The following is a 26,329-nucleotide window of genomic DNA, read 5'->3' as shown; positions in this document are numbered from 1 at the left end:
CCAAGTTCAAAATGTTACCTTCATTTGCACGTTCGTCGCCTCAGCTTCTCCCTCTGTTTACAGATCGTACGGACGACACACGCGTGTTGCGTTTTATATACAGTGTGCATGCGTGCAACTCCGCCCGCCCCTGACGTTCTTTCCAGACTATTACCTGCCCCTTCGCTTCCGGCGCAGTGGGGAGAGCACATGGCGGAGAGAACACAGGTGCGCACTAATAATTCCACTAACGAGGAGGAGGGTGAGGAAAGCCCGGAGCCTGAAACGTCCCGATCCAGGAAGACAAGATTTAAGGCCTCAAATATGTCTTTTGGAGAGATGTTGGAGATGGTAGACATATTGAACAGGACCGACTATGATGGGAAGTATGAACCTTACCCAAACTCAAATATCATAAAGGCCAAGATCATGACTAAAGTTGTGAAGAGTCTTCTGCATAATTTTTGGGTACACCGATCCATGGATCAACTGAGAAAACGCTGGTCAGACCTGAAACTGAGGGAGCACGAGCAGTACATAAGGATCAAGCGTGTTCTGGACAAAAGTAAGTAGTTGTCGTGTGTTCATATGATTATTATTGCTTGCATACTGCTCCATGTGCTTTGAGTTCATGTTGTGCATTTTAAAATGGCCACTTTCAAGTTCATGGTTTCATTCGTTCGTAGGAAACATCGTTCTTCCGGTAAGTATTCCAGCTGAACACAGTGTCCCCAATAATGTTATGACCTTTTCCTGCCATGGTGCTGAAAATTAGCACGATTTTGGTCAGTAATGCACTACATACATTAGTTACCAAAAAAGTAGGTGTGTGTGTGTAGCAGACCCACAACATAATAACATCTGAAGAAGAGACTGTCCCCTCATCTCGCTCTGAACTTGGGGTTGCACTGTTGGTGAAAAAGGCACAACTTGATAAAACCTAATTATACCTAGGAGACACCTAAAACCAAGCCAAGCAGTAAATGAAGGAGTTTCAGATCAAAATTTATTTTTAAAATGCCGCTCAGACATTGTCTGGCATATCAATGGCCCCCCTACCCACAAAGTAGTCCATGTATTGTGTTCTAACCTCACGGGCGCTTTGGGGGGGCAAGCCAGGATGAGCATGTTGAAGGCCCGTGAGGTTATCTGCATTTTCCATCAAGTCTGCTTCATGTTGGCCAACTGAGACCGCATAGTTCACAGAAACTTTTTTCAAATAATTGTGCAGAACACAGCACGCCAGCACTATGTGATTCAGTTTGTATTCCGCCATGTGAATAGGCGTTAGAAAAAGGTGGAACCGGCTGGCCAGTATACCAAAAGTGTTCTCCACCACTCTTCGGGCTCTGGACAGGCGGAAATTAAAAATACTCTGGTCTGGGGTGAGGGTCCTCATGGGGAAAGGCCGCATCAGATGGTTCGCCAGGGCAAACGCCTCATCTGCGACAAAGACGAACGGGAGTCCTTCCTGATTCTCCTCTGGGGGTGGCAAGCCCAGACTGCCACTCTGGAGACGCCAGTAGAACTCCGTCCGTGCGAAGACTCCACCATCCGACATCCGTCCATTTTGCCCCACGTCCACATACAAAAACTCATATGTCGCAGACACCACCGCCAACATCACGATACTATGAAACCCCTTGTAGTTATAATAGTACGACCCCGAGTTGGGTGGTGGGACGATGCGGACGTGCTTCCCATCTAATGCTCCTCCACAATTTGGAAAGTCCCAACGACTGGCAAAGTGGGAGGCCACAGTCTGCCATTCCTGTGGCGTTGAAGGACACTGTGGAGTGAAACAAGAACAAAAATGAGTAATTTGACAAATTAACATTGCAAGCAGATTAGACACAAACATTCTGGGACAAAATTAGTATAACATTTTGGGAACTGAGTGTTTAAAGCCTAAAGTCTAATGTCTCCTTATGAGAGTCATCACCCCCCCCCCCCATATGATGGGCCCTTGCTAAAAATTGAGGGGGGGGGGGTGTTTAGGACAGGTAGCCATCTCCACTTGATTGAGAGCTTAATGGCTAAATAATGTGTGCTACTTTGATAAGACCCTCCTTAGTTACACTATTGCCAGCCCACCGGACAGGTAAGAAGTGTCATAATAACAAAAACAAACCAAAATGTAAGCACTTTTTGACATTCTGCTATTACAAATCCAGATAATTAATAGGTTAAAAAACCTAAAAAAGCTTTTTAAAGTATTGAGGCAGGCCCTTGCACTACATGCTTAGGTGAATTCATCCATAAATGTGACCATCAAAAAGGTAGGTATAGTGTGTATTGGGTTTAGTAAAGTCATCAGATAGAGGATTGCTATCAGCTGAGCTAGCAGTTGGGGGGAGGGGGGTTACTAATGAGTTTGGCACAACCCCCCCAAACAAAAAATTGCCACTCTGCATGAATTGAAGCACACACATCACATTTGTAGACATTTTAGGGGGTGTTTAGGGAAAAGCAATACTATGGAGCTGAAAAAAGACATTGTTAAGTGACTAGACTATAGTTTTATGGGCCAAGAAGAGCATGGTGGGGAAGTTAGGGAGGCAAATATGCCTGAGGACAAACGGGCAGAGTATATGAATTAGAGCATATTGCAATGATGGTAATTAGGGAATGAGGAAAGAAATGCAAGACATTAGCAATCATGAAATACATAGAATGTGATGTTAAAGGATAAAACTTACCTTCATATAGTCCTTCTGCAGGACCTGAATGATGGCAGAACAGGTCTCTGGAATAATGAGCCCCAGAGCCTGGGGGGAGATGCCTGTAGAGAACTTGAGGTCCTGAAGGCTTCTCCCTGTCGCCAAGTAGCGCAACGTGGCGACGAGCCTCTGCTCCAGAGTGATGGCTTGCCGCATGCAGGTATCCTGCCTGCTGATATAAGGGGTCAGCAAAGCCAGCAGACGGTGAAAAACGGGGTCCGTCATCCGGAGATAATTCCTGAAATCATCAGGATTATTCTCCTGGATCTCACGGAGCAAAGGCATGTGCGAGAACTGGTCACGCTGGCGCAACCAATTCTTGGTCCACAAACGCCTCCCCTCCCTGTTCATGGACCGGGCTTGTGTCAAAGTAACAACCCCAACACGAAGCCCCTGCACAGCATAAACTCTACGACGAGTACGTAGAGGAAACATGGTTTCAAAACGCTCGGCTCGTCAGAACGGACAACAGAAAGCACCGATAAACAGCAAGGCCTGAAAGAATGACCTGAATAGCAGAAGCAAGCAGACAATAAAAAAATGCCTTTCAAAGCATACTATACCAAGATATAGTCCACAATGATCCACAAATACTTACTGACTGCACGCACTGATTATCAGATACGCAAAGACAAGCACAAACTGAAGAGCAGTAGAGATCTGAATCACTAATCTGAAAAGCGCGAATCGTCTCTCACCAAAGTTCTACTAACACGCGATAGACACGAGATCAGCAGAAGGAGCCCAAAGGGTGCCGGACGTGGTGCTGAACTTCCTTTTTCTAGTCCCGCCGCACACGGCTTACGTCACCGCGTTCTTGGCAACCGCTAAATCAGACAACTTGGTCCGACCGTGTGTATGCAACAGTTTCGGACACAATCCGTCGGACAAAATCCGACGGATTTGGTTGGCAGAATCTCCGACCGTGTGTACAGGGGCTAAGACATTTTTGTCATATAGGTCTGTTAGTTTACATGGTAACCGAACACCTAAATAGGTAATATCATCTGTCTTCCATTGGAAAGGGAAATTTTCCTGACAGAAATTGACTAGTGTAGAAGGCAGCGAAACATTAAGTGCTAATGACTTTGAATAGTTCATTTTTAAATTTGAGATGAGTCGGAAATTGTTCAAGGGCTTGCATCAGGTTCGGCAAGGATGGGGATGAGAGAAAAAGCAGAATATCATCCACAAAGGCTGTGAGTTTATATTCTCTTTGGTGTATCTCAATGCCTTTTTTATTTGGATCTGCTCAGATGCAATGCAGGAGAGGTTCCAAAGTGAGGATGTATAGTAGGGGAGAAAAGGGGCAGCCTTGTCTAGTGCCATTATGGATGGCAAAGGCCTCCGACAAGTGGCCATTGACCTAGACTCTAGCTTTTGGGTTTGTGTATAATGCCCCAATAAAAGCCTGCATACGGATCCCAAAACCAAGGGCTTCCAATACTGCTTCCATGTAGTCCCAGGCCACTCTGTCGAAGGCCTTCTCTGCATCCATCGCCAGAAAAAAACCCTCACGTCAGGTTTAGAAGAAGTGAGCCAATGATATAGGTTGAGGGCCTTGATGATGCTATTCCTGGCCTCTCTGCCTGGTCAAGACTCACCCATGCTGGCAGATGACAGGATAATCAATTTTCAAGAATTTTGGAGAAGAGTTTCACATCTACATTTAGAAGTGAGAAAGGTCCATAATTCATAACATCAGAGGGGTCTTTATTCTCTTTGGGTATTACCGAGATATATGCTTCTAATAGCATCTCAGAGGGGTTAGAGGAACCCGGTAGAGAATTGAAGGCCTTGATAAAACCTGGCGCCAGAAGATCTACAAAGCACTTATAATATTGTGCCCTAAAGCCATCCAGTCCTGGGTTTTTGTTGGGCTTTGTGGTTATTAAAGCTTCTGCCCATTCTTCTGACATCAACGGTGATTCCAAGGACTGCTGATCTTCTACCAATAGCGCCTGGGGACTGTATCTGTGAAGAAAGTCCCTAATTAAGTCTGCTCGTGTGTTTGCCAGAGCAGCGTCATCTTCGTTTGCTCTGATTTTGTATAGCTTGCTATGAAAGGTGTGAAATTGTGGAGCTATATCATCTGGTCTGCCTAGCAGCGTGTTAAATATTGCCCAGACTATGGCTTGAAGTTGAGGCCCCTCTACCGACTCCGGTATCCCTCTTATTCGCAGGTTACATCTGCGGCCCCTATTTCCAAGTCCTCTAAATTCCTATGCATCTCCATGAGGTGCTGAGCTTGAGAAGTGGAGGTACATTGGACTTGCTGGATGGCCGCCCCGTGTGTCATCCGCTACTGACTCCATGTGTTCAATTTGAGTAGCTACTGCTCTTATCTCAGTTTTCAAATCTGAGATTGCGGCAAACAGGGAGTTCTTAATGTCCATTGACACTTGCTGTAAATCAGCCAGACATATCGGGGAAGAGGGGTACAAGGTGTGCATACCTTGTGGGGGTCCTGCAAGGGAGGCAGAGAGAGCTGCTTGGTTTACTTTGCTGGAGTCCGAGGCCTGACATGCAGCCTGTGAGTTGGCATTCTGTGTGCGAAACATCATGGGTACAGTATGTTCCTACTCAGTTGAGTTGATGAGTCTAGCTGTGACCGGGTGGTTGACTGGCTTCTCCCAGTCATCTTGGCTGTTTAGTGCTGAGGGAATTTCGATGGCGAGCTATTCTGGAGCTCTGAACAGCGGAGCTCTCCTACTATGCTACCATCTCACCCTGTGCCAGGCCATGCCCCATCATATTAATTTAGTTGCCCTTCTCTGGACTCTCTCAAGTTCCAGCACATCCTCTTTGAGCATGGGTGAACTGGAACGGAATTACTCCAGATGCCGCTGAACCAGAGTTTTATAAAGTTTTATCTCCGGAGTAAATTCCCTTTTTAATGCATGCTAATATTATGCTGGCTTTGTTTACAGCAGCTTGATATTGCATGATATTGCTCTGTCTGTCTTCTACTAGGACCCCCAGATCTTTCTCCAACCTAGAATCCCCTAGGAGTTCTCCCCCTAGTGAATAACTTGCATTTATATTTTTACCCCCAAGTTTACCGACGTTAAACTTCATTTGCCATCTAGTTGCCCACTCCATTCATTTTATCAGGTCCTCTTGTAAAGTTTCTATATCCTGCTGTGATGTTATTGCCCTACTTGATTTTGTGCCGTCAGCAAAAACGGAGATTGATCTATTTATTCCATCCTTATTTATAAATACTGTAAATTAAACAGAATTGGTCCCAGGTGTCACTGCTGGGCTCAGCCCTTCCTTCTCTGAGGTGGCCGCTCAACTGTCAGCTAATTTCCAGCTCCTATCTGTCCACAGGCACTCATCTGTTGATGATATCCTGCTTGTCTGTCCTGCCTACTTAAGTCGTTCAGCTCAGATAGTCTCTGTGATGTTGACCAAGGCAAAGGCAGAGATCATCTCCTGCATTCCTGTTAAAGACTTGCTTGGCTGACATTCCTTCTGGCTCCAGATCTTGCTTGCTGTTTCACTACACTGTTCCCTGGCTTCCTGACTTTCTGGCTTGTCTGACTATCCATTGCGGTTACTGAACTTTGGCTATGTTTTGACTATGTTTACTTTTATTATTAAACAGGTGTGATTTAACTGTAGTTTTGTCTCGGTCTGATTCATTAAATAATTGGGAAAAGGGCAATGGGGAAAATTGGGACTTTAAATGAGGTCATGGCCTGGTAAGGCGATGCACCTCCATTCCTATCACTATTAAGCACAAATTTAAAAAAAGGGTTTGTCGGGACTTTACATGAAGCACAGGGTTAAAATAGAGTACAATGGTGGCTATTTAAAAAGTGAATTTATTTATCTGTAGAAACATGGTTACACGCATTTAGTGCAGATACATAGACATACATATTATTAGCCATATACATTTTTACAATGGTAATGACTGATAACAACATGATTATATATGCATACCTCAATTACATACAGAAACCACCAACGGTAATGATGGGGTAAACAATTAATATAGTATTACAACTGTATGACCTAGGGCCTTCTTGATCCCATTGAATCACATTGAATAAAAAATGTATATATAATACAATGTATTGAAAAGATAGGTCTGATTCATGGTTTCTAACAGTAGGTAAAGGCCATGAATTTAGAAGATGCAGCCAATCCACTTGTTGGTAATATTTTTCCCAGATTGGATGAGCAGGATCACCGTATGGATCATAGCGTTACAAATGTTCCTGAGTCACACAGCTCACCTGGAATCTCCCACTGTGGCTGCTCCGGTACAACCTGTGTTGCAAGCCATCCCTGCTGCTGCTCCAGTCTCTGTGCAAGCACCCACCTCAAGTAATACCTTATAAGAGGTATGTCTGATTCCGTTCCGCTTCCCCAGTGATTTGGGTGCAATCCAGTCCAATGCAGAGAGTTTTTCAACCAGGTTGAGATATACTGCCCCAGACATTTCCCATGGACAGAAGCAAAGTAGGTTTCGTGATAGCTTTGCTTTCTGAGAGAGCCTTGGCAAACTCTGTATGGGAGACGCAAAAATCTGTTCTCTTGAGTTACCCTGAGTTTGTGGCCTCTTTTAAGACTTTTTGACATTCTCGCATGCTCCGCTTCTGCTGCCAAGTGCCTCATGTCCATCAAACAGAGTACGACAACTGTTGTCAGTTACACCATTAAATTTCATACTCTGGCAGCAGAGGTTGCATGGAACAATGAGGCTCTCGTGGCTGCTTTTTCTCATGGTCTCTCAGATACCATCAAGGATAAGATAGCAGCCCAAGATATACCCACTTAGCTGGAGAAGTTGATCACGCTTGCTATTCTCATTGACTCCAGACTCAGAGAAAGACTTTCTTTTAAGGAACACTTGCAGGAGCCTCCTGTACATTTGTCTCTGAGCTTTGCAGTCCCACCCTTGCCTCCCTTACCTCCCATGCTTCTTGGTACCGAGTCGGTCAGTGAAGATGAACCCATGCATTTGGGCTTCACGCGCCTCTCTGCGGATGAGAAAACCCTTAGAAGGGGGGAGAGATTGTGCCTTTATTTTGGCTAGGCAGGTCACTTTTCGAAGTCTTGTCATACCCATCCAGGGAACTCCAGAACCTTGAGGTCCTGTCAAGGACAGACCTTAGGTGGCATTATTTCGTCCCCAGTTATCCAGAAGGATAAGCCCCAGGTTTTGGTTACCCTTTCTTGCGCTGAGTTGTCCATTGAGATACAGGCTCTAATTGACTCTGGAGCTGCAGGCCAGTTCATTGGTTCATTGGTGCTGCCTTTATATTGAAGCAGTCGATTCTTGACGGGAGACCTCTACAGCCTGCCCAAGTGACTCATGAGACTGTTCCATTGTCCATGGCCATAAGGGCTCTTCACCATGAGATAATCCAATTCCAAGTTATTTCCTCACCTAAGTTTCCATTGGCTATTGGTTATCCTTGGTTACAGAGGTACAACCCCTCTTTTGATAGGCTCCATGCTGAGGTTCTCTTCTGGTCACCACAATGCAGTAAGACATGGTTCCAGAAGGTAACCATGGTCCTGTGCACTTCTCCACTCTCCTCCCTGCTGGAGGAGTACTGCAAATTTAGCGATGTCTTTCACAAAGGTCAAGCCGGTAGTTTGTCTCCACACTGGTAGTATGACTGCGCAGTTGACCTTCAACCTGGCGCCATACCCCCTCCAGGCTGGGTTTACCCTTTGTCGGTCATGGAGGAGTATGTTGTAGACGCACTTTCTCAAAGTTTCATCCGCAAATCCTCGTCCTGTTGGTGCTGGTTTCTTCTTTGTGAAGAATAAGAGTGGTGAACTGAGACCTTGTATTGATTATAGGGGTCTCAATCGTTTCACGATAAAGAATGTAAGGGCTGACACTTTGTCATGACAATTTTCCTCTACTTCCAAGGTGGAGTCAGTTCCGGTTCCTGTGATTCCTCCTGATCGTATTCTGGCTATGGTTCACACCATTCTCACTTCTCCTTTGGGTGGCAAAATTCTTGCTGCTTAGGTCCATTCTCATCCTGAGAAACCTTGTAACCACTGCTTTGTCCAAGAGAGTCTCCGTACTGCCGTGCTCCAGACTTACCATTTTCCGAAGGCTGTTGGCCACCCTGGGAAGAATCAACTCTTTTGGGCCATTTCCTAACAATTCTGGTGGCCTAGTCTACGTGCTGATGTAACCGCCTTCGTAGCTGCCTGTTCCGAGTAAAACGCCACAACACCTTCCAGTGGGCCTCCTACAACCCATACCCAATGGAAAGAGGTCCTGGACCCACCAGGGCAACACAGTTAACACAGTTATCCTTATGGTGGTTGACCGGTTCTCAAAAATGTCTCATTGTATTCCACTTAAGAAGTTGCCCACTTCTAATGAACTGGCTTTCATTTTTGCTCAGGAGATCTTTCGCTTACATAGGCTACCCAATGTGATTGTCTTGGACGGGGTAGTCAGTTTGTGTCCCGGTTCTGGTGAGCCTTTTGTGCACAGTTGGGAATTCAGCTTGCTTTCTCCTCTGCGTATCTACCGCAGTCTAATAGGGCCACAGAATGAGCCAATCAGTCCTTGGAGCAATTCCTATGTTGCTATATTTCTGACCATCATAACAACTGGTCAGACTTCTTACCGTGGGCGGAGTTTGCTCACAATAGTGTCTTGAATTCTGCTTCCCCATTGTCCCCATTTATAGCGAACTATGGTTTCCAACCTTCCATTTTGCCTGACTCCTTTGTTCCACAGAGTATTCCTCTCAAGCCTGGTGGTCCTCCGAGGGGGAGGGGGTATTGTCAGGGCTGAGCTCAGACCATCCTTCTCTAAGCTGGCGGCTCAGCTGTCGGCTAATTGCCAGCTCTTATCTCTCCACAATGACTCACCTGTTGATGATATCCTGCTCTTCAGTCCTGCCTACTTAAGCTGTCCAGACCAGATGATCTCTGCCTTCACCTTGGTCAACATCACAGAGACTATCTCTTGTTAAAGACTTGCTTGGTTGACATTCCTTCTGGCTCCAGATTCTGCTTGCTGTTCCACTATGCTGTTCCCTGGCTTCCTGACTTTCTGGCTTGTCTGAATATCCGTTCCAGTTAACGAGCTTTGGCTATGTTTTGATTACGTTTGTTCTATTTACGTTTATTATTAAACAAGTGTGATTTAACTGTACTTCTGCTTCGATCTGATTCATGGTTTCTGACACCAGTTCGGAGCCTTGGGGTACCCCACTGACCACTCTAAACCATTCTGAGTACACGTTATTTATCACCACCCTTTGGACACGCCCGGTAGCCATTTTTCTATCCAAGGACAAACCTTATGGTCTATAACCACCAACCTCAGTTTGTAGATTAAGCGTCTGTGGAGGACTGTATCAAATGCTTTTGCAAGATCCAGATGCACCACTTCCACCAGCCTACCCCTGTCCAGGTGGCAGCTCACTTCCTCATGTAATGTTAATAGGAGCGACATTACATAAACCCATGCTGGTTACTGCTAATGATGGGGCTTAAGGCTTGGTTCCTATGGAAGAGGTGACAACACACTCAACCATGAGTGTATAGCCTGCATGGGCTCCCTGTAACAGAGTGCCAGGAATGATTGCAGGGTGACAACATGGTCCTCTACTAAAGATGTTCTTGCTCACTGTAGTGTGAAGCTAGCTTCCTTTATCCTTTTCATTTTGGCTTAAAGGCTTCTATGGCTAAATCCTATAATTAAATCCTTACTGTTTTGGCATCCCACCCTTTTTTTTTTGGCTAGCTATTTCCAGAACATATGCTGCCATGGAGTCAATCAGGAAAAAGGAAAATTTCCTATCCAATATTTACCATTATTTTCCCCTCATAAACTCCATGGTAGGATAAGTACCCTCCCAGTATCATGAGTAGGCTAGTTACAGAACACGGTCCCTGCCTCAAAATTAATGGGTATGGAGTCCTATGGAGTAAGAACGAGGGTCTAGCTACCCAAAATATATTCTGCCATGGAGTCTATCAGGAAAGGAAAATTACAGTAAATATTCAATAGGAAATTTTTCTTTGCTCAGATACATTAAAACTGAACTATACTCCCCTTCTATCCAGTGCTGCTGTCACCTGGAGCTCCCAGCTGGCTGATGGCATTACCCACCTGCTGTTGTTATCTTTGACTGGATTGGCTTCCAAGTACTTATCGCCTGTTTGCCAAATGTTGGTTTCTCACTTAAACTTCCACTGTAAAAAAATGTATCTATGGTTAAAATGTAAAATCATATATTAATTTCCATATTGTATTTCAATTATTTTAGCCTACCTCTATTAAAGCGGGACTAAACCTGCTGACTTTTTTTTTTGTACACCTGTAAGGGAAAAGGCATAATGAGCTAGTAGCTCATTATGAAATACTTACCTTAGAATGAGGCGCCGGCATCTCACTCTGTCCACGCCCAGGGAGCTGATATGTTCCCTCGCCGTGTCTTCCGGTTATCACAGCTCCGGCGATGTGTGCGGAGCTGCGATGTCGTCACTCTCGCACATGCGCACGGGAGTTTTCTTCCCGACAGGGTCTGGCGTCTGCCGGACTTTCAGCCGAGAATCCCCAGTGCGGATGTGCAGCTGAAGTCAGCAGCTCATTGTGAGAGGAATATCTCCTAAACCTCTTTTTACCTACAGGTAAGCCTTACTATAGGCTTACCTCTAGGTCAAAGTTAAAAATTTAACTATACAACCACTTTAATCTGAATGATACTGGAGTTTGTATACTTACTTTATAAAGACCCCCATACATTTATGTTCTTGAGTCCCGTGACATGTATTTCTATGTCCTGTGAGTAGGCATTGCCTTGAGTCACACAACTCATAGAGCCTTCTGAACTACAGAGGTGCTGAGATGAGGAATTTCAGGAGGTGAGTCAGTACATAAATCACTGCTTGTAGGCAGCAAGGTACTGTGGGATATGTAGTCCTTAGATGTTGAGCGTAAACAGCATGCAGGGAATCCAGGAAATTGTTGGAAGACACGGCCAGCAGACAAGCAGGAGATTTTTTCAAATAAACTGATAATTGGATTATCACAAACAATTATTGTTTGTATTGTTATTACAATGCTGATCTTATAAAATTAATAGAACCCCTTTAAAAGTAATAAAATGTATACCCCCCTTACTCTCTAGCATGCTGATCCTTCCCTATCTGTAAAAGAACAGCTGTCAGTCTTAGTTTACGTCCTACAAAATATTTTTGCTAGTGTTGCCTGTTCTGGAGTGAACTGAACAGTTCTGACCACATTCAAACAAAATCAGTGCCCAATTGTTGCTATAGTTTTTCACTTTAAGTTTTGAGATTTGTACATTTACAGAAACAATGAGAAAAACTAAATTAATTGACATTTATTTTCATTTGTTTATATAATGCGAAATCGAAAGTAGTAAATAACTGAAACATATGGCGTGTTCAGTTTTAAGACACACATAACACTCATAGAAGCATGGACCACCAGGAAGCAAACATTTATATCATCTGTGGCTGGCAGAAGGATATAAATAAAAATTGTTGGTACATTTAAGCATGCTTAGCTAAAAGTATCTCCAGGCAAAACAAAGTGCATGTTATCAATATGCATATGGAATATCTCTGAGCCAAAACTGCCCCTAAGTTATATTGTCAGTAGGACAACATTTTCCCATGTGAGACATTGAACAACAGTAAATCATATGTGTGGGAAGGAAAGCCTGCTAGCTATGTACATTATCTATTCCCTTTTGTGCCTTTCCTCTCTCCCTTCCTCACTCCTGTTAGTGGCTCCTTCAATTATGGCTTAGCTGAAACTGTTCTGCTGCTTGACTTGTCTGCAAACAAGGGGCTGTGAAGTATTTTTTGCCATAGGAAATGCACAAATGCAATATACATACAGTATATCAGTATATATATATATATATATATATATATATATATATATATATATATATATATATAAATTATAATGTTTATATTTATGCAAGACTCTTCCTTTTCTTTTTTAGCTTCAGTGAATGCTTTTTGTTTGATGTGTACATGATTTCTGTATAAACATTATGCTTACATAATAGTTGAAGACCTATGTAAAGAATAGTAATGTTGTCACACTAGGGCAGGAGGTGTCTTTGGACAACCTCCCCCCTCCCCATCTCCATGACATATAGGGGAGGGGTTCTGTAGATCACATAAGTGGCTGAGAACAATATCACTGATAGCACAGGAAGTTGTGAGTTCACAAAATTTCTGTCAGGATCACAAGGTATTTTTTTTATCAATTATTGAACAAATACACTTTCAATGTTATATTTAACAGACTAAAAGAAAGCAAATAAGAAAAGTAAATTTTTAGGGTGTACACACATTTACATACTCTGCTTCTGCATTTTTTTCAATACATTCCTAAAACGAGTTTACTTAAAGCGGTAGTAAACCCGCAATTTTTTTTTTTTTTAACACCTGCAAAGCAAAAGGCATACTAGCTCATTATGAAATACTTACCTTAGAACGAGGCCCCGACATCTTGCCCGATCCACATTTCTTCTGGGTATCGCAGCTCCGGTGCTGTGAGTGGCCGGAGCCGCCATATCGTCACTCCCGCGCATGCGCGCGGGAGATTTCATTCCGGCCACCCGGCCACTGCCGGATTTTCAGGCCGAGAATCCCCTTGTGCGCATGCACCGCTGCAGTCAGCGGCGCATACCGAGAAGAATATCTCCTAAACCGTACAGGTTTAGGAGATATTTTTTTTACCTACAGGTAAGCCTTATTATAGGCTTTCCTGTAGGTAAAAGTTAAAAAATTGAGTATACAACCACTTTAAAGCAGCAGAACTAAACCCTCCTATCATTTTTAGCCAAGGAAGTTGCCATCATGGCTTCCGATCTTCAACTGCCATGGTGCTGCACATGTAATCAGTTATGACACTAGCCATTTGATGGTTTGACAGTTTGGTTGAGAGCACAAACAATGTGACAGTTACAGTGCCTTGCAAAGGTATTCACCCCCTTGGCATTTTTCGTGTTTTGTTGCCTCACAACCTGGAATTAACATGGATTGTTTGAGGATTTGCATGATTTTAATTTACAGAACATGCCCACAACTTTGAAGATGTTTTTTTTTTTTATTGTGAAGCAAACAACAAATAGGACAAAATAACAGAAAAAGTCAATGTGCATAACTATTCACCCCCCTAAAGTCAATACTTTGTAGAGCCTGGGGCAGATCCAGAGTCCAGTCTCGGGAGGGGCACTGCTATAAAATATGTTTTTTTGGGAGCAATTTATATGGGAAATGGCTGGTATTGGCGCTTCAATCATTACGGTACCATGGTTGTTATGGTGTCAGGATGATTGAAACACATTATTTCTATTAATACATTGTAATATAAAATTAAATGGTTCAACTCACCATAATGCAGAATCAGTGGGAGCCCTGAGGGTGTCATTTGCCATGTCGCCTGCCACCAAATGCGGATTGTCACTTGCCACGTCACTTGTCACCAAATGCGGATTGTTACTTGCCACGTCACCTGCCACACATTGCGGATTGCCATGTCACCTGTCACCCATTGCGGATTGTCACTTGCCACGTTGCCTGCCACACATTGCGGATTGCCACTTGCCACGTAGCCTGCCACACATTGCGGATTGCCACTTGCCACGTCACCTGCCACACATTGCGGATTGTCACTTGCCACGTTGCCTGCCACACATTGCGGATTGTCACTTGCCACATTGCCTGCCACACATTGCGAATTGCCACTTGCCACGTAGCCTGCCACACATTGCGAATTGTCACTTGCCACGTAGCCTGCCACACATTGCGAATTGTCACTTGCCACGTAGCCTGCCACACATTGCGGATTGTCACTTGCCACGTCACCTGCCACACATTGCAGATTGTCACTTGCCACGTCGCCTGCCACCAGATGCGGATTGCCACGTAGCCTGCCACACATTGCGGATTGTCACTTGTCACGTCACCTGCCACACATTGCTGATTGTCACTTTCCACGTAGCCTGCCACACATTGCAGATTGCCACTTGCCACGTCGCCTTCCACACATTGCAGATTGCCACTTCCCACGTCACCTGCCACACATTGCGGATTGTCACTTGCAACGTAGCCTGCCCCACATTGCAGATTGTCACTTGCCACGTCGCCTGCCACACATTGCGGATTGCCACTTTCCATGTAGTCTGCCACACATTGCGGATTGCCACTTGCCACGTAGCCTGCCACACATTGTGGATTGTCACTTGCCCAGTTGCCTTCCACACATTGTGGATTGCCACTTGCCACGTAGTCTGCCACACATTGCGGATTGCCACTTGCCACGTAGTCTGCCACACATTGCGGATTGCCACTTGCCACGTAGTCTGCCACACATTGCGGATTGCCACTTGCCACGTAGCCTGCCACACATTGCGGATTGTCACTTGCCCAGTCGCCTTCCACACATTGCGGATTGCCACTTGCCACGTAGTCTGCCACACATTGCGGATTGCCACTTGCCACGTAGTCTGCCACACATTGCGGATTGTCACTTGCCACGTAGTCTGTCACACATTGCAGATTGCCACTTGCCACGTAGCCTGCCACACATTGCGGATTGCCACGTAGTCTGCCACACATTGCGGATTGCCACTTGCCACGTAGTCTGCCACACATTGCGGATTGTCACCTACTGTGTCACTTTTCTGCTGTTCTTTTGTTGAGTCCTAGAGTGAAGATAGGCAGCAGAGAGATGATGTAATCTCTCTGCTGCACACAGTTTCCCACACAGTGAGGGCGGAACTGGAGGGCTGCAGGGCAGTGAGAGATGATGTCATCTCCCTGCTCCCCTGCCTGCTGGCTTCCTGATTGGCCAGCAGCCCTCCTAAGCCGCCCAGCTGCCCCCCCCTCACCCGTCCACTCGGCGCAATCACCCGCGGAACCGGCCGCGCTGGCACCCACGGAACCGGCCGCGCTGTCATCAGCTGGCAGTATTTTCGGAGGGGGCAATTGACCCGTTGCCCCCCCTGGATCCGCCCCTGTGTAGAGCCTCCTTTTGCGTCTATCACTGCTCCAAGTCGCTTTGGATAAGTCTCTATGAGCTTGCCACATCTTACCACTAGGATTTTTTTTCCTATTCCTCCTTGCAAAACTGATCGAGCTACTTCCAGTTGGATGGTTTGCGCTTGTGAACAGAAATCTTTAAGTCTGACCACAGATTTTCTATTGGATTGAGGTCTGGGCTTTGACTAGGCCATTACAACACATTTGCATGTTTCCCCTTGTGTTTGACCAGTGTGTTTGGGGTCATTGTCCTGCTGGAAGGTGAACCTCCATCCTAGCCTCAAATCACACACAGAGTGCTACAGGTTTTGCTCAAGAATATCCCTGTATTTAGCACCATCCATCTTTCCCTCAGCTCTGACCAGTTTCCCAGTCCTGACTGCTGAAAAACATCTCCACAGCATGATGCTGCCACCACCATGTTTCACTGTGGGGATGGTGTTCTTTGGGTGATGAGATGTGTTGAGTTTGCACAGACATAGCGTTTTCTTTGATGGCCAAAAAGTTCAATTTTCTGTCTCATCAGACCAGAGCACCTTCCTCCATACATTTTAGGAGTCTCCCACAGGCATTTTCGCAAACTCAAAATGTGCCATTTTGTTTTTTGCTGAAAATAATGTTTTTTTCTTCTGGCCACTCTGCCATAAAGCCCAACTCTATGGAGCGTACGGCTTATTGTCATCCTATGTACAGATACTCCAGTCTCTGCTATGCAGGTCCTCCAGGGTTACCTTAGGTCTCTGTGCTGCCTATCTGATTAATGCCCTCTTTGCCCAGTCCGTGAGTTTTGGTGTGCGGCCGTCTCTTGGCAGGTTTGCTGTTGTGCAATGTTCTTTCCATTTGGTTATGATAGATTTGATGGTGTTCCTAGGGATCATCAAAGATTTGGATATTTTTTATAACCTAACCCTGACTTGTACTTCTCAACAACATTGTCCCTTACTTGTTTGGAGAGCTCCTTGGTCTTCATGGCAGTTTGGTTAGTGGTGCCTCTTGCTTAGGTGTTGCAGCCTCTGGGGCCTTTCAAAAAGGTGTGTATATGTAATTACATATCATGTGACACTTAGATTGCACACAGATGGACATCATTTCACTAATTATGTGACTTCTGAAGGTAATTGGTTGCACCAGAGCTTTTTGTGGGCTTCATAACAAAGGGGGTGAATACATACACACATGCCAATTATCAGTTTTTAATTTCTAAAAAATAGTTTTATGTATATATTTTTCTAATTTTACTTCACCAACTTAAGACTATTGTGTTCTGATCCATCACATATAATTAAGATTAAAAAAACATTGAACTAAAGGATAGACAACAAAATAGATAAAAAGCTAAGGTGGTGTATGCGTCAGCTACAGACCCATCGCCTTGCTGGACTCTGACTTGAAAATATTCACTAAGATCCTTTCGAATAGATTGAACGCACTCCTCACCGCTTTAGTTCATAAGGACCAGGTGGGTTTTGTCCCCTTGCGCCAGGCGGGGGACAATACTCGGAAAATCATTGACTTAATTGATGTAGCCAACAGGGAAAAAATGGCATCGGTACTCCTGAGTCTCGATGCCGAGAAGGCGTTCGATCGCCTGAGCTGGCCCTTTATGATAGACACACTGCGGCACCTGGGCTTCACGGGACCCTTTCTGCAGGCGGTAATTAATCTCTATACAGCTCCTACATCTCAAGTTAAAACCCCCTTTGCTACTTCACCCATATTCCGGGTGACTAATAGTACCCACCAGGGATGCCCCCTTTCTCCCTTGCTTTTTGCACTGTGTGTGGAGCCGCTAGCGGCGGCCATTAGGGGCAACCTGGATATTAGGGGGGTGTCAGTGAGAGGCGAGGAATTTAAGGTGTCCCTGTTTGCGGACAATGTCATTCTGACGTTGACCCACCCTAGGATCTCCCTGCCCAATCTTCACGCGGAATTGGCTGCATATGGAGCACTTTTAGGGTACAAGATAAATGCGACAAAATCCGCAACCCTCCCCTTGAATATTCCGGCAGCAGAGGTTGATCACCTACGGTCCACCTTCCCTTACAGATGGGAAACCGCCTCCCTTAAATACCTAGGGATCCATATCACTCCCTCCTATAGTACTTTGTACCACACCAACTTCCCGCCCCTGTACAGTTCGATAAGAGCCCTTCTCCAAAAATGGAAGCCTCACCGGATCTCTTTGCTGGGCAGGATCGCATCTATTAAGATGGTTATTTTGCCGAAGCTCCTTTATCTCTTTCAAACTCTACCCATCCCCGTCCCCTATGCCCATTTGCGGAAGCTTCAAGGGGACGCGCTGAGCTACGTATGGAACCATCGGAAACATTGAATACCAAGCTCCGTTATGACCGCGTCCCGGGCTGATGGGAGCTTGGCATTCCCGAATCTAGTGAAATACTATCAGGCTTCCCAATTACGGGGAATCCTTGCGTGGTTCCCGCAGCGGTCCTACAATAAATGGTCGCAAATTGAGAAATTATGGTTGGCCCCAATTCACCCCAACAGCCTTTTATGGAACATGCAGGTAACGGTGCCTCCCGACCGACTGTTGGGTCCGATGTCCCACCTTCGGCAGCTCTGGCGCAGGTTGTCTGGTTCCGGGCTGCTGCAGTCCGAATGTTCGGTCATGAACTAGTTTCTCTACAATCCCGTAATCCCAGTCAGCCTCACTCACCAGATGTCCTGGCCCTGGGCCTCTAGAAATCTGTTCCACTTTGGCCACTTGGTTCATCCTGTAACCCGCAGGCTGCTGCCATTCCCAGAGCTCCAGACCAAATTTAACCTACCAAGCCGAACCCTCTTTAGTTACCTCCAGATCAGACACTTTGCCCAGACTATAGCCCCCACCCTGCAATTTTCCCCTCCAACTTTGTTTGAATGGATAATACTTGAGGGACGTAACCGTAGGGGTCTCATATCTGACATATACCAACTTCTTAATGCATTCCCAATGGACGCAAAGGGCAAACACGCATACATGTTGAGATGGGAGAGAGAGCTGGGGGAGGTTCTTCCGATGGAGGCATAACAGACAGTCTGGAGACAGGCAGCCAAAAGCTCGATGTGAACTCTCTATAAAGAAAATTCTTATAAGATCCTTTATTTTTGGTATCGGACTCCGGACCTCCTCCATAAAATGTACCCCTCCACCTCCGACCGGTGTTGGCTCTGTCAGCGTGACAGGGGCTCTCTTTTCCATATCTACTGGACGTGCCCCCTAATAGCTTCCTATTGGACTTCGGTCCGACACTTATTGACTTGCCTCTTTGACGCACCTATACCCTTCACGCCACAATTCTTCCTGTTTGGCTTATCGCACCCGAAGATGGCCAAGCCGTCCAGGAAGTTACTCCGGCACATACTAACAGCTGCCCGCTGCCTTATGGCTCTAAATTGGAAAAAAAATACACCCCCATCCCAAGAGGACCTGTACGCTAGAATCAAGTATGTTGAACTGATGGAAAAGTTGACGGCTAGGGTGAGGGACAAGCTGGACGAGCACGGTGTGGTCTGGGAGCGCTGGCATCTTCGGGAGGACACGAAGTGAGAGGCCCTGACAGCAGGGATGCTAATCTACCTACCCTTCTATTCTCTTCCCCTCCCCCTCTCCTCTTCCCCCCCCCCTTTTTTCCTCTCTCTCTTCTACCTCCCCATTCTTTTCTTTCTCTTCTCTTGTTACTTCTGTTTGTAACTAATGCCGTGAGCTACAAGTTGGTACTTGGTGTTCCCTGCCTACTGTTTCGGTAGGGCCTGAGGTGCCAGTGATTGCTGATTTTTTTCTCTTTAACCAGGCACAGTGGTGTCCACATCTGACAGTTCTATTTTGTATGCCCATCTTGCCGTTGTGCCCTCGGCATGTAATGTTTCTGATTTTTTGTTGTATACTCTAATAAAACGTTAATTGAAAAAAGCTAAGGTGGTGAATGCTTTTGCAAGGCATTGTACATTCCCAGCAGTTACTGTTAGAGCCCTTTCACACACACACACAGCACAGGCATGTTAGCAGTAAAGCGCTGCTAGTTTTAGCGGCTCTTTACTGTAATTTTTGCAGCACTTTTCAGCCGCTAGTGGGTGCTTTTAACCCCCCTAGAGGCAGAAGAAAGGGTTAAATGTGCCTGAAAAGTGCCACTGCCGCTGATTTCAATGGGCAGGGGTGATGGAGGAGCTCCTCAACCTCTCCAAAGATTCTACTTGCAGGATTTTTCTAACGTCCTGCAAGCGCACCGCTCCAGTGTGAAAGCACTTGGGCTTTCACACTGGGGCTGCAGGGGAGGCGTTTTTCAGGCACTTTACAGGCTTTATTTATGTTTTTTGAAACTGTTATATTTAGTTCCTGTTTAAAGTGTATCTAACCCAGGAACAAAAATGTTGCAGCTTACCAGTACTTAGGTTTGATGGCTGCATTAGTTGTCTTATTTTCAGAATTAGTTTTTACTTTCAACTTGTAATTATGCCAGTAACACACTTTTTGTCCTAGGGTGACAGCGTTCACTCACTACTGTATTCCATGGAACATCGTTATCACCCTAGGACAGGAATATAGAACACCTTATACTCTGTGTGTCTCCATAATGCCGTGAGAGTTTTTTTGGAAGCATTGCAATGTCCTATCCTAGGGTAAGAGTGCTATCCCTAGGAGTGCAAAACAGGCAGAGAGCGCTGGAAATTGACAAATGAAAAAATTAAAATAATCGAATTTCTTCATAAATTTAGGCCAATACATATTCTGCTACATATTTTTGGTAAATTTTTTTTTTTTTTTTTAAATAAGCATATATTGATTGGTTTGCACAAAAGTTATATTGTCTACAAAATAGGGGATAGATTTATAGCATTTTTGTTATTATTATTTTTTTACTAGTAATGGCGGTGATCAGTGATTTTTAGCGGGACTGCGACATCGCGGCGGACAGACCGGACACCTAGCTGACATTTTTGACACTTTTTTGGGAACCAGTGACATTATCACAGTTATCAGTACTAAAAATATGCACTGACATTGTACTGACACTGGCAGGGAAGGGATTAATATCAGGGGCGATCAAGGGGTTAATTGTGTTCCCTCAGTGTGTTTCTAACTGTGTGGGGGGATGGGCTGCCTGGGACAACACACAGATCCGTCTTCGTGCATAGCAGGAAGACAAGATCGTGTGTCATCCCCTGTAAAAACTGTTGTGCTTTTTAAGGACATTTTCCCACACAATATTTATTAAGTAATTTTTAACGAAGATATTTTTAAGATACAGAATCAATATGTATGACACGGTCTATACATGTGAAACTTATTCACGGAGACGAGTGATCATACAAAATAGTTACATTTATTGATTGACAAAAGACAAATATTTACATGAAATATTAAAATACAGATTGCATTACTTGATCATTTTGACAATTAATGGAAACACCCTCAAACTGGGCGTAGTAGTACCTTGGACACAATTATCATCATTATCACTTCTCGGTAGAATCAATAACCTTTTGATAATTGACAATTAAACAGAATGTCTGTATTTCACACGGTTAACCGTTACTATACTGCAGGTAAGTAAGTGGTTAACAATGTGAAATAAATTAGACATTAGTTTGTCAATAAAATTGGCATCTATGCAAAAAGAAATTTATAATGAAAATTAAAATTTAGAGAAAAATCTAAAAGGCGGTTATTGATTTGGGAGAAATATTTTCAATAATAGAATATTCAAAAAAATCAATATTTAAGAAAACATAGAAGAGATGATAAACATATACTTGTCAATATGGTATATTTACCCATTCTGATTGGCTACTAGTGTGGATTGTTGGTTACCAGGAATTTTAAGATGGCTGCCGTGGCTTTCAACCTAGATTCTCTTACAGAGGAATTACTTTCTGTGACCTCCGAGTTCCAAGGAGCAGGGATCTTCGTGAATGTAAAAATATGTATTCATGCATGGTGCATGAGTGTCAGTTGTCTGGGAGTCTTCCAGTGTCCCTTCTCAGGGGGGGTCCCTAAGCTTCCCCTGAGCTCTTTCCCCCCAGCTCTCCTTTTTTTTACCATCTTTTTAGTTTCTTAAATATCCTCTTAAACAAAAAGATCATAAAATTATACTAAGTTCTGCCCAGAGGGTATGTGTCCCTTTCCTATTGGCAGGCAGACTTAATGATCACCTTTCCCAGTAGTCTCGTTATTTTAAGGTAATAGCACCTTCAACCACCAGGTGTTTCACATGTGTTTGGTGTTTTATCCCTTTAAGTTAATATTTTTATTTCTATAATATGCGTTCGTTGTTTATATATGTTCTAACGAATATATCTCGAGTGTTCAGGAATGATAGTATAATATAAAATACGCTTAACATAATTTTGAATAATCACTTTCATAAAATGGTGATATATATGCATATCAATGTATATCTATTAATCTTTAGTCCATTTATAAAGGACCCAGGTTAGATATATATCAAACAATATCACATACAATTATTATCTATATGGATACATGTATAATTTGGGTATCTAATCAATATTTGTTTATCTAAACATACAGTGGTGTGAAAAAGTGTTTGCCCCCTTCCTCATTTCCTGTTCCTTTGCATGTTTGTCACACTTAAGTGTTTCGGAACATCAAACCAATTTAAACAATAGTCAAGGACAACACAAGTAAACACAAAATGCAATTTGTAAATGAAGGTGTTTATTATTAAAGGTGAAAAAAATTCAAACCATCATGGCCATGTGTGAAAAAGTGATTGCCCCCTAAACCTAATAACTGGTTGGGCCACCCTTAGCAGCAACAACTGCAACCAAGCGTTTGCGATAACGTGCAATGAGGCTTTTACAGCGTCCTGGAGGAATTTTGGCCCACTCATCTTTGCAGAATTGTCCTAATTCAGTTACATTAGAGGGTTTTCGAGCATGAACAGCCTTTTTAAGGTCATACCACAACATCTCAATAGGATTCAGGTCAGGACTTTGGCTAGGCCACTCCAAAGTCTTCATTTTGTTTTTCTTCAGCCATTCGGTGGTGGACTTGCTGGTGTGTTTAGGATCATTGTCCTGCTGCAGAACCCAAGTTCGTTTCAGCTTGAGTACACGAACAGATGGTCGGACATTCTCCTTCAGGATCTCTTGGTAGACAGCAGAATTCATAGTTCCTTTTATCACGGCAAGTCTTCCAGGTCCCGAAGCAGCAAAACAGCCCCAGACCATCACACTACCACCACCATATTTTACTGTTGGTATAATGTTCTTTTTATGAAATGCAGTGTTCCTTCTACGCCAGATATACTTGGACACACACCTTCCAAAGAGTTCCACTTTTGTCTTATCGGTCCACAGAATGTTGTCCCAAAAGTCTTTGGGGATCATCAAGATGTGTTGTGGAGAAATTGAGACGAGCTTTGATGTTCTTTTTGCTCAGCAGTGGTTTTCTCCTTGGAACTCTGCCATGCAGGCCATTTTTGCCCAGTCTTTTCCTGATGGTGGAGGCATGAACGCTGACCTTAACTGAGGCAAGTGAGACCTGCAGTTCCTTGGACGTTGTTGTGGGGTCTTTTGTGACCTCTTGGATGAGTCGTCATGGGGTAATTTTGGGCGGCCGGCCACTCCTGGCAAGGTTCACCACTGTTCCATGTCTTCGCCATTTGTGGATAATGGCTCTCACTGTGGTTCGCTGGATTCCCAAAGCTTTGGAAATGGCTTTATAACCCTTTCCAGACTGATAGATCTCAATTACTTTCTTTCTCAATTGTTCCTGAATTTCTTTGGGTCTCGGCATGATGTGTAGCTTTTAAGGATCTTCTGGTGGACCTTACTGTGTCAAGCAGCTCCTATTTAAGTGATGCCTTGACTGTGAACAGGTGTGGCAATAATCAGGCCTGGGTGTGGCTAGAGAAATTGAACTCAGGTGTGGACAACCACAGTTATAGTATGTTTTAACAAGGGGGGCAATCACTTTTTCACACAGGGCCATGATGGTTTGGATTTTTTTTCACCTTTAATAATAAACACCTTCATTTACAAATTGCATTTTGTGTTTACTTGTGTTGTCCTTGACTATTGTTTAAATTGCTTTGATGTTCCGAAACACAAGTGTGACAAACATGCAAAGGAACAGGAAATGAGGAAGGGGGCAAACACTTTTTCACACCACTGTAGGTTAAATTCTTATACAGTTATAATCATGATTATATGTTTTTCATAATACTAATTTGTTGCTAAAACACTTCTACTTATGATCCCACTTTCATATATAATTTCTTTATGACAAAGTTCTTTAGATCATTAGATACTAAAATTATAATATCTCTGTTGTGACCTATATATAATTTGAATGGCTTAGAAAAATATGGATGATACTGGTATATGAATCTTACTCCAACATTGTGACACAACACCCCAGATACATGCACCTGTCATTCAACTCTCGGTTTTTATAACTGTTATCATCCTAGCGTGTAAATCTCTCCTGCCATTGTCTCATGAGAAGCTAGGACAATACTGACTACTTGGCTTATTGATCTCTCACTTTCTGAGACAATGGGATATTTGGTCTGGTCATTTAGGTTTAATGATTGTTAGTCACAGGTACTCCTAAGTATAGCCCAAACCTTGCCATATATATTTGCATGGCCTTCCTTGTCCATTCAAGGAGCTAGATAAGAGTTTTTCTGGTGTTTGTGACAAAACATCCCTTTTGTTCAGGCAACACTTTGCTTTAAAGTTCTCCAAGAGGTCACAGTTCAATAATATCAACACTATACTGAACCTATACCTACTGAAATCTCTCATCTCTGCCAGTGAATATTAAATGTATTTCTTCATGAATTCACAACAAAACGGAGATCTGCCTTGTTTACTTTGGCAGATCCCCGTTCTGCCTCTGCAAAGAACGATCGCGGGTGGTCGTCGGACATCAAGTATGTCGGACACGCTGATTGGCTCCCCCGCTGGCCAATCAGCGTGCATGTGCACCCACAGAACCTTGTGCACAAACCGACGTACAAAACAAAAAAAATGCTGCGTTGTGTGAATATTAAATAAAATAAAAATAAATATGACAATGATCAGATCACGAAAGTGTCCAAACAAATGATGTGATAAAATCCTGGCAAGATGGCAGACGACTATACACCCAAGTGCACCTTTTATGCCGCATACACACGATTGGAATTTTCGTCGGAAAAAGCTCTGATGGCTTTCCCGATGGAATTTCGACAGAATTCGTCTCAAACTGTCTTGCCTACACACGGTCATATCAAATTCTGATCATTTATAACGCGGTGACGTACAACACGTACGACGGGACTAGAAAAAGGAAGTTCAATAGCCAGTAGCCAATAGGTTCTGTCTCGTAGTTGAATCTGAGCATGCGTGATTTTTGGCGTGTCGGAATTGCATACACACGATCGGAATTACCGATAGAAAGTTTTTCCGTCTGGAAAATTGAGAACATGCTATCAATTTTTGGCTGGTGGAAATTCGGACAGCTAAATTCCGATGGAGCATACACACGGTCGCATTTTCCGATGAAAAGCTCTCATCTGTCTTTTTCTGGCCGGAATTCCCATCGTGTGTACGCAGCATTACTGTGATAATAAAAGATATGCCCTTACCAGATATCTAGACACCACGTTATAGGAGTCTAGTCAGACATAGATTCACACATCATGAGGGATCCATCCACTGGATATGAAGGAGGATAATGTGGAAGCCAACCGTGCTGGTTTCTCCCTCTCTCTCACGGATGTTGTATAAATAAAGAAGAAAATCGCTACGTATTGGGGGTGAGTGTCTTCTTTAACCCAACACACATAAACATGCATGCAGTAATGCAGGGGTTCCAAACCTATAGAAGAGCGAGGGCCACTTAAGTGACTTAGTAACCAGTCACGGGCCACAATGAGCGGAGTGGGCGGATGATAGGTCCATGTCCACACAGCCCACTCTACTCTACGGGCCCTCTGATCTGATTAGATGGAAGGGGCTGGATCCAATTGTGTTTTTTTTAGCAGATCAGATCTGAGGTAGGCGGGTGTAAGCGGATAAAATAATAAAAACAGTGTAGCGCTTCAATAATAATAAATGTAATCAACACAAATTATAAAAGTAATAATAGCAAAAAATCGCACAGAACCAAATGCCTGGAAATAAAAGTCCAACATAAGGCACTCATTCCACTATGTTGATGGCATGGGAGTGACCAAACCGTCACATGGAAGGAAAATGGTGTACTGGACGAATATGTTCATGCAGGTAAACTTGATTGTAAACATCAATGAGTAGTAGATAAATACTTCTTACCGGAACAGTTGGACTCACACAGTCATATGACGGTTGAGTCTAGAAGGCTTGGGGTCACAATCAAGGACCAAGGAGTGTGAGGAGAGAGGTCAGTTGAGCTGGTGGAGGAGCTCCAGGCGGTTGTGGGCTCGAAGGTGGATCCTTTCAGATGGAACATCAAAGGTCGAAGTAATCAAGCTCAAACGCAGCCCGTTGGACCAATACTCCAGCCTCCCCCGAATGGGGAGGGGGGTGTTTGTGAAGTTTTAAACCAAAACAATGGAGAAAAGGAAAAAGAAAAAAAGGCTCCACATGGTGCGGGTCAAACG

This window comes from Lithobates pipiens, unplaced genomic scaffold (assembly GCF_037356315.1).
Source record: "Lithobates pipiens isolate NorthernLeopardFrog02 unplaced genomic scaffold, aLitPip1_a1.2 Scaffold_19, whole genome shotgun sequence".
In the NCBI taxonomy this organism is placed as follows: Eukaryota; Metazoa; Chordata; class Amphibia; order Anura; family Ranidae; genus Lithobates; species Lithobates pipiens.
The sequence above is the reverse complement of the archived record's forward strand: the minus strand, read 5'-3'. Positions refer to the sequence as shown.